The sequence below is a fragment of the Leptonychotes weddellii genome, chromosome 14 (genome assembly GCF_054177405.1).
Source record: "Leptonychotes weddellii isolate Sample4059 chromosome 14, ASM5417740v2, whole genome shotgun sequence".
NCBI classification, from domain to species: Eukaryota; Metazoa; Chordata; class Mammalia; order Carnivora; family Phocidae; genus Leptonychotes; species Leptonychotes weddellii.
Genome location: NC_138382.1, coordinates 9,934,840 through 9,944,633, shown reverse-complemented (window position 1 = coordinate 9,944,633; position 9,794 = coordinate 9,934,840).

The following is a 9,794-nucleotide window of genomic DNA, read 5'->3' as shown; positions in this document are numbered from 1 at the left end:
AAAGAACAGCACTAGTAGGAGTGGTTGAGCTCCTGAGGAGGACTGATTATATTGAAAGAGGCAGTGGGGGCACCTGGGTGGCTCAGTCGTTAAACGTCTGCCTTCAGCTCGGGTCATGATCCGGGAGTCCTGAGATCGAGTCCCACATCGGGCTCCCTGCTCAGTGGAGAGTCTGCTTCCCCCTCTCACCCTCACCCTACTTGTGCTTTCTCTCTCTCTCTCAAATAAATAAATAAAATCTTTAAAAAAAAAAAAAGAGTAAGTGGGAATCTGAGGACTTGGAGATGTCCTTTAGTTTAAGAATAAAAGAGCTGAGGGGAGACAGAAAGACAGAGCCAGAGATAGAGAGACACAGAGAGAGAAGTCTGGAACACTGGAGAGAAGTAGCTCTTCTGCTGACAAGAAGGCAATGAAAAGATCTTGCTACTTGACAAATGTTTTAGAGGAAATTTCCATGAATAGAGCACCTGGTGGTCTCTGCCCTACTCCGTTGGAATGCTCTAAACCTGAAGTTTCCCTACCCCATCCTAGTATTTGCCTTCCGAACTCCCAGCATCTATGATTTTCTCATTGCCTGCAGATGCGCACATGGTGTGTAGGAAGTATACTCAGCCTGGGTCTGGGCATGAAAAAGTGGGTGTCAGGAGGAAGGCACTGGAACAAAGGGTTGAGGCAAGAGGCCTGACCACGGAGCACACCTAGAAGACGTCTGAGGAATGCTACAGACGACGCCAGCAGCCCTGAGCAATCTGAGACTCTGTTCCTCCGCCCTGCAATTTCCTACCTCCAGCCACCATGGCTTCAGTGGGAATAGAGAGGAGGATATGCTTGTTGATGAATCCATCAACTCTCATCTACTGTTAGGCTGCTACTTGAGAGTCACTGTGTGGGGAACCCAGAGGCTACCTCCGTGTGAACCCTTGGCTAAGGGGTAGCCCGGAAGTCACAGTAAAAGGAAGGGAGCAGAAGCTCCCGCCTCAGGGTCCTTCCCTCTCACCTCTTCAGGCCATGTCTCCTCGACCCTGCTCCTCTCTTTCATCCTTCCGTCCTTTAGTTAGCATTTCCCTGTCACACTGTAGAGCACGCTTTAGGCTATGAAGTCACTAAGACACCATCTTTTTTTTTTTTTATTCTTATGTTAATCCCCATACATTACTTCATCAGTTTTAGGTGTAGTGTTCCATGATTCATTGTTTGTGCATAACACCCAGTGCTCCATGCAGAATGTGCCCTCCTCAATACCCATCACCAGGCTAACCCATCCTCCCACCCCCCTCCCCTCTAGAACCCTCAGTTTGTTTTTCAGAGTCCATCGTCTCTCATGGTTCGCACTAAGACACCATCTTACCCATATCCAACATCCGGGGCTTAAAAATCACTCAATAAATCCACTCAGGGTATGTGAATCAATGCACTTGATCCTGTTCGCTCTCAGGAGGGACTGAATTTCTAATGGTGTCGCCTGCAACTTGCAGGCCCCTTCCTTTGGAAATGGGCATGAAAAGAGAAGTGGGCCAAAAAGCGCACACAAAGCTTGAGGGTCTTTTTCATAGAGCGCCTCAGAAATGTGCAACCCTGTGGTACCTTTGGATGCCAACGAGCTGACACTGCAGCCCTCACCTAGGACATGCAGAATGGAACCTACTGGTCAACTCGGGACCAATCTTTAGTCTCAGGTCTTTGCCAATAACCCAGCCCTGTCCATGGCCCCCTTGCCCACACATGTGAACAGGGCAGACTTGGTCTCTGCCTTCACAGAAGTCCATCCTTTAAGTTTGTCAGGAGATTCAACTGTTTAAACTTAAGGTCTCTATAGTGGGGCAGGGTATTTCAAGCAACCAGGTAACGGTTTTTGACCTAGGCTCCTTCCTATGGCTTTCTTGTTTCCTGAACTTTCTCTCAGGGATTACTCAGGGAAGCCAGACCAAACAAGCATCTATCTTTGTGGCGCTGCAGCCAGCCATTCTCTTTCCCAACACCGTCACCTTTCTCTATTTTAAAATATAATTATCCAGGGGCAACTGGGCGGCTCAGTTAAGCGTCTGACTCTTGATTTCAGCTCAGGTCACTATCTCAGGGTCATGAGATTGAGCCCCGTGTCCGGCACTTCACTGGGCGTGGAGTCTGCTTAAGATTCTCTCTCTCTCTCTCCCTCTGCCCCTCCCCGCCCTCTCTCCCTAAATTAAAAAAAAAAAAAAAAAAGTATAATTATCCAGAGTCTTGGAAGTACCTTGGTATACTCATTTAGAGACCTATGTGCAACTGTGTCTGATTGTATTTTCCCAAAGCCATCACAGCAAAATTTCTAGTCTCCCATTCTTCCAGAACCTGGCCTCTCTTCATCCAAAGGCAGATTCTATTGAGTCTCTCCATGAACTTGACCGGGACCGATGACTGCTTCAGTGAATAGAATGTGGTAGAAATAATGATTGCCGACTTGTGAGGCTAGGTCAGAGGAGAAGTCATTTCCTCCTGGATCCCTCTTCTGGAGTGTGAGCCTTCGGAACTCAGCCACCATGCTGTGAGGAAGTCCACACCAACTCTCCGAGAAACCACGTGGGAAAGCAGAAACGGAGAAGAGCTGAAACTCCAGACAACAGCCAGCATCAACTGCTAGATGTGTGTGAGTGAGCTCTCAGGAGATTCCAGCCGCCAGCCTCCAAGGCCTCCAGCGGAGGCCCCAAACATTGGTTATAATCTTAAACTGCTCAAGTCTACAGAGCTGGGCGAAGGTGGGGCCCACACTCTAGCTGCAAAATCCTCTGCCACTTTACAAGAGTGGGTACTCTGTGCAATGAAGTCAGAGAGTTTCATTGGTTTCTCTCAGAAGCTCTTGGAAAATGCAAAAAAAAATATATCCTTTTGGCCTCAAATCAAAAGCCTCTGGGGAAAAAGTCTCCAAGTGTACAAGAGAGAATTGTCTAGCAAACATAGACCCAGGGCTCCCGGCCGGAAGCCCAGCTGAGAAGGAATGTTCCCTGGGACCCTGAATATGCCTCTCCAGCCCATATTATTTGGGTGAATATGCAGCTGACAAGATTTCAAGAAACACGTGAACAGCAAAATTGCAGACCAGCGGTAGACTCAGGAGCGAAGAACAAAACTGAGTGTTAGGTCTGTTACAGAAGCCTGGTGGGGAGCAGATTTCCTCGTGGCCCCATCACTGTCACCGTCCTTCATCAGTCAGGTTCCTATTCTTAATTTGCAGTATCTCAGTTGTCGCCAAAGAGAACTCTCAACTGGCTGAGTAATTACAGTGGCCCAGAATAGCACGTTTGAAGCCAGGAAGAGCTAGACAGCAGGCATTGTTAAATTGTTAAGTGAAACAGGGCCGGTAGGAGGGAGATTCTGAACACTGAGGATCCAAGGACCTGTCTGTAACAGCACCTTCCTTTTTACCTAGGGAAAAAGTTGGAATAGCCCGTTTGTTGCAAAAATAATGCTTTAGGGAAGGAGAAGCAAATTCAAAGTAGGGAGCTATTACACAGTGGCCAAAAAAAAAAAAAGTTTTATCCATTTATTGTCTTTTATTCATTTTGCAAGATTAAAAAAAAGGGAAATAGTTTTGTTGTCTTGTAGTTATAAAAATTAATGTCTTCTCACTGTAAAAAATTCAGACAGTAAAGTATAAAAAAAAGAAGGTGAAAAATCACTAGTAATTCCATTATCCAAAGCTCAGTGATACACTTTCATTTTTTGGTGTTTTCCAGTACACAGCTGGTATTTGCCACCCAGAACTTTTCCCCCTTCCTCTAGGAAAATTTTTCCCAAACTTCTGGGACATATTCTCTCCCCCTGGTTCTCAGCCTGGTGGTGTAGGGATTGTTTGGATGTCAGCTCCATGGCTGGGTCTCTAATGATTTCAGCTAACCATTAAAGCCCATCCCCCTGGTCAAGGAATTTGGTTCAGGAGTGGTCATGTGACCCAAGCCAGTCCAGCGAGAGTGCAGTTCATGTCTTCTTCTGCGGCATTGAAACAAAGAGGCTCTCTAGGTCCTGCTGGACTTTAATGAGGAAACACGTAACCCAGGGACTGTTGGCAGCTCTCTTGGGATCATGAGAAAAGAAACAACTCCATGGAATGCAGGAAAGAGAGAGACAGAAAGAAACCAGGTCCTCCGGGATATTACTGAGCCCCCGGAAAGCCTGCCTTTTCAGCTGCAGGAATCAATAACTTACTTTATTGTTCAATCAGCTTTGAGTCAAGTTGGCAGTTACTAGCAGTGGGGGAAGTATTCTAATCAATATCCATACCTTCACACGTCTTTCTGGCGTACAGCACCCTCCATCCCACCCCCACACTTAGGGTTTTATGGGAAAACAGGGCTTATAATATCTTTTCATGTCAAGAAATACAGACCTACATAATAATGCTGTCTAATGTCCTTCTTGCCATTTACATCTCTACTTACATGTCATCTCAGTCAGGCTTTTCTTGACCTACTTAATCTAAAGTAGCCCCCTCCCCCATCACTCTCGATCACACTCCCTTTTGATTTTTTTTTTAAAGATTTTATTTATTTATTTGAGAGAGGGTGAGAGAGAGCACATGAGTGGGGGGGAGGGGAGGGGCAGAGGGAGAGGGAGAAGCAGACTCCCCGCTGAGCAGGGAGCCCCTGCGGGGCTCCATCCCAGGACCCTGAGATCATGACTGAGCCAAAGGCAGATACTTAACCCAGAATTCTTATAAAGTAGGTGCTCAGGGACACCTGGGTGGCTCAGTCATTTAAGTGGCTGCCTTCGGCTCAGGTCATGATCCCAGGGTCCTGGGATGGAGTCCTGCATCAGGCTCCTTGCTCAGTGGGGAGCCTGCTTCTCCCTCTCTCTCTCTCTGCCTCTCTCTCTCTCTCTGTGTCAAATAAATAAAATCTTTAAAAAAAAAAAAGTAGGTACTCAATAAGTGCTTTTTAATGAATGACAGAATGTCTGAATATTTCATCTATATACCATCATTTATTTACACCAAGTTCTTACTGTTGGATATTTAGGTTATTTCCAAGTCTTCACACATAAAAACAGCTCTGTGACATCTTCATACATTTTTCCTTGGTATAAATTCTTGAAGCGGAACTGTGGATCCAAGCCAAAAGGGTTTTGATGTATAGTGCTATGTTGTCTTACAGTCAGTCTGTACCAATTTATACTCCCACTACAAAATGTAAGACTCTAAGGCTCCACATCCTGCCCCACAGAGGAAAACCAGTATCTCTTTGTTGTCTTATTTTCATGTCATTATTAATGGAGCTAAATATTTTTTCATGTATTCATTAGTTAGGTGCATTGTTTTGTTTTTTTTTTTAAAGATTTTATTTATTTATTTGACAGAGAGATAGAGAGAGAGCACAAGTAGTCAGAGTGGCAGGCAGAGGGAGAGGGAGAAGCAGGCTCCCTGCTGAGTCGGGAGCTGGACGTGAGGCTCGATCCCAGGACCCCAGGATCAGGACCTGAGCCGAAGGCAGTTGCTTAACCGACTGGGCCACCCAGGCGCCCCAGTGCATTGCTTTTTAAAGAAAGTTTATCCTTTGCCCATTTTTCTATTGGGCTTTCAGCTTTCTTTATTGATATGAAAGAATGTTTTTAAAAAAATAGATTGAAGGTATTAAGCTACACTTTTGTATGATTTTAATATCCAGACATCTAGATCTGAGCCTTCAGACATTCACAGGAGTTAGAAAGTTTAGCTGCAATTTCTGGTTCTTTCCTTGTTGGTGGGCTTCTCAGAGAGGGAAATGATAGGATCCCAAGGTAGTAGAGGCCAAGTGGCTACACTTGATTCTCAAAGACGTGGTAGGCGTGGCTAAAGTAATGGGCAGCAGAGGGGATCCGTAATCATCAGTCTGACCTGCAGAGGTCTTTGGCATGGGCTAGTTGATCATAGTGTCCTCAGAACTTATATAGATGGCTAGCCTTCAAAAATCTTCTTGATTTGTATAAGCCAAAAGCTTTTGTTTTGGTAAAGAGACGTGAATAATCATAATGGAAAGGCACAGTCTCTCAGTTTCCAGTTGTGAGCAGTTCACACACCCAACACCCCTTGGATGAGGAGGCGGCTGGGCCCATTGAGGAAAGAACTTGCTACACCACTAGAAATTTAAACCTCCCAGCCTTCCTCTAAGGGACCTGAGGCAATTTAGCAGATGACCATGGATTGGAAAAAGAAGAAATAGAGTTTTGGAGGATTACTGATCATTTGTTTAAACTGAATTACTGATTTGAATTGATTCTACATTCTTGTGACCCAAAATACCACTGTTGCCCACCAGTTAGAGGACTTATGGAGGTCAGATAATCAGTGGGCTTCAGGTCCATCTCATGGTGGCCCTGGTAGGTCCCTGAACTCACCTGTAGTTATCCCTCCATTTCAAGAATGCACAATTGGATTCAATCTACACAGTAACTGGCAGAATCCCCAAAGGACTGTAGCCGTATCCATCCATCCATCCATCCATCTTACTACCACTACAGCTACTATTACTACTATAATTAATAATCAGAAAATATCAAAAAGGGTCGCCTGGGTGGCTTAGTCATTAAGTGTCTGCCTTCGGCTCAGGTCATGATCCCAGGGTCCTGGGATCGAGTCCGGCATCGTTCCCTGCTCAGCGGAGAGTCTGTTTCTTCCTCTCCCTCTGCCCCTGCTTGTGTTCCCTCTCTAGCTGTCTTTCTCTCTCTGTCAAATAAATAAATAAAATCTTTAAAAAATACATATGAAACAAGGCACTATGATAGCAATAATAATAACAGCTACCTCCTATTGAGTACTATGTATCAAAGACTGGTCTAACCCCTTTATATGGATTTACTCACTTGTTTCTCATGACACAGAGATCACTAGGAACTTTCTCATTTTGTTCATTTTTTTCTCTTCCTTTCGTCCTTTCTAGAAAGAGAGAGAACAAGTGTGAGCGTGAGCAGGAAGGAGCAAAGGGAGAAGGATAGAGAAAATTTCAAGCAGGCTCCACATTCAGTGTGAACCTGACTCGGGGCTCGATCTCACAACCCTGAGATTATGACCTGAGCTGAAATTAAGAGTCCAACGCTCAACTGACTGAGCTACCCAGGCCCCCCCCGCTTTTTTTTTAAGTAGGCTCCACTCCCAGCATGGAGCCCAATTCGGGGCTCAAACTCACAACCCTGACACCAAGACCTGAGAGCTGAGATCAAAAGTCAGAAGCCTAACCCACTAAGCTACCACAGGCCCCTGTTCATTTTTGAGGCCCTAGAGACAAGGCACTCAATTAAGTGCATATTACAGGTAGGGCCTATGACTGGTTTGTCTGGTTGTTGATGATAGTCTTAAATAGACCTTCCCCATAGGCAAGGGCTTTGGGCTGTTCTCTGAATTTCTCTCCTCTTCTCCGGGGCTGACACACGGCCTGTTGACCCTCTGCCTATCAACTCCATGTTCAGCACCTGCCTGAGGTCCAGGCATGTGGAGAAGTCTGTTTGGACAGGGTTCAGGCTGCTCTGCAGCGTTCTAGTTCTTAAACGTGGGTGTTTGCCCTCAGCCTCATCAGCAGTAGCTGTGGGTGAGGGATGACCCACAAGCAAGGGAGACACACCCAGCCCTGTCACTTGTGTCACTATGAGGTTGCAGTGACCTGCAGCTTTGTCTCCCACTTACCCCAAAAATATCTGACACCTAAACATGCAGAGAAGGAAGCTCTATTTGTCCTAGAAGGCGTTTTAACCATTATTTGTTTTGGGTTTTAATATCTTCTCTTCACTCTCAAAAAGGATCCTCATAATTCTGGAATGTTAGCCAGAGGAGTTCAAAAGGTAGTGATAATCAAAATAATGGTTTTTGAGCCTCCAAGGTATTATGCTACGTGAAAGAAGCCAGACGCAAAAGGTCACGTATTGTAGGATTCCACTTATATGAAACGTCCAGAATACGCCACTCTGTAGAGAAAGCAGACTAAGGGTGGCCAGGGGCTAGGGGAGGAGTGCATGGAGAGTAACTGCTTAATGGAAACAGGGTTTCCATGTGGGGTGATGAAAATGTCGTGGAACTAGATAGAGGAGATGTTTGCCCAACACTGCAAATGTACCAAGGGCCCCTGAGTTGTACACTTTAAAATGGTTAATGGGGGGGAGGGGGTGCCTGGGTGGCTCAGTTGGTTAAGCGTCTGCCTTCGACTCAAGTCATGATCCCAGGATCCTGGGATCGAGTCCCATATCAGGTGCCCTGTTCAGCAGGGAGTCTGCTTTTCCCCACCCCTCACTTGTGCTCTCTCTCACTCAAATCAATAAATAAAATCTTTAACACACACACACACACACACACATACACACACAAAAGGAAAGGAAGCCAACATATATTGGTGGTAGGTTTGGCTCATATTTGTGTAGTGCTTTACATCGGGCCAGTCACTTACACTGATTCTTCGTTTCTCGCAGTCACACTTGTGAGCAGAACTACTGCTATCCCATTTTTGTAGAGGAGACTGAGCCTCGGGCAACGTAGCCTGGGTCACAGGACCAGTGACTAACTGCAGCCAGATGTCTGAACTGAGGACGGGGGTGACTGGCTCTAGCCCAGGCTCTCGGTCTCCCACTCCTAGGACACTTTTCCTCTCTTAGCACAATTATCTGTGCAGCAAACAACAAAGTTACGGGTGGGGAGAAGGCACGGCCTCCTGTTCCCATCCCACAGAATGAGCACTACTATTCTTCCATGTGACCCCCTTTGAGCCCAGTTAGCCCAGTTAGCAGAAGAGTGTAGCACTGGCTTCCTCTCTTCTCTGTCACCTGCATGTCTATGGATGGATAAATAATGACTAATTTATGAAATGTTAATTAATTTAGGCCTGAAGAAGAATACAGACACAGGCACAAGTCCAGCAGCTGGGCCTAAAACTATTATCTAATCCCCTGGAATGTACTAGACAAAGTTCTGTTTCTTTAGAGAATTTTTCAGAATGCATTTCCCCAGACCACGTCCACAAAGACCAACTCTGCAGTCACCTTACTAACAAAGGTAGCCAGCCATCCCTCCGAAATCCCATTTGGTCCTTTTCAGCAGAATTTCAAGGTCTAAGCAACACAAATATATCTGCCAGCCTTCCCCAGATCTCTTGTTCTTGTTCCAACCCATTCCAACAGTAATAGCCACAGAAAACAGGACTTGAAGAGGTATACTCATTAGTTCCCTTGAGAACCACGTGAAACCTCTGGTCTGTCTTGTCAAGTAAGTGGCAAACCATCCCAAGGGGGCTGCAGAGTTCCTTCTTCGTGTTCAGGACCCTGGCTTCCCTTGCAGATGCCTGGATGCTGCACACTGCTTGGGGAGGGCAGGGGGTGGGGGATGCAGGGAAGAGGTGAGCTGAGGTTGCAAACTCAGGGGACTCTGCCATAACGAAGGCCAGATGAGTAAGGTGGGTGCTCTCTGTATGGGGCAGCAGACACCCAGCTCCGGCCTGCAGTCGTGCACAGACGTGAGCCCCGAACTGCCAAATCTGCCATTTTGTAAAGAAATATCCCAGATGTGGACTTGTGCGTAAAATCTGCTAATGTTTAAATTTAAGAAAATTTCATTGCCCCGTGTAGGCCAAAGAAGTTTGTGAACTAGGTTAGTTCTGTGGGTTCTCATAATATGCAGGCCCAGCTCTAAAGTACTATTTTATTTACTTATTTATTTATTTTTTGTAAATTGAAGGGCGCCTGGGTGGCTCAGTCAGTTAAGCATCCAACTCCTGGTTTCGGCTCAGGTCATGATGTCGAGGTCATGGGATCGAGTCCAACATGGGCCTTTGCACTCAGCCTGGAGTCTGCTTCAGATTCTCTCTCCCTCT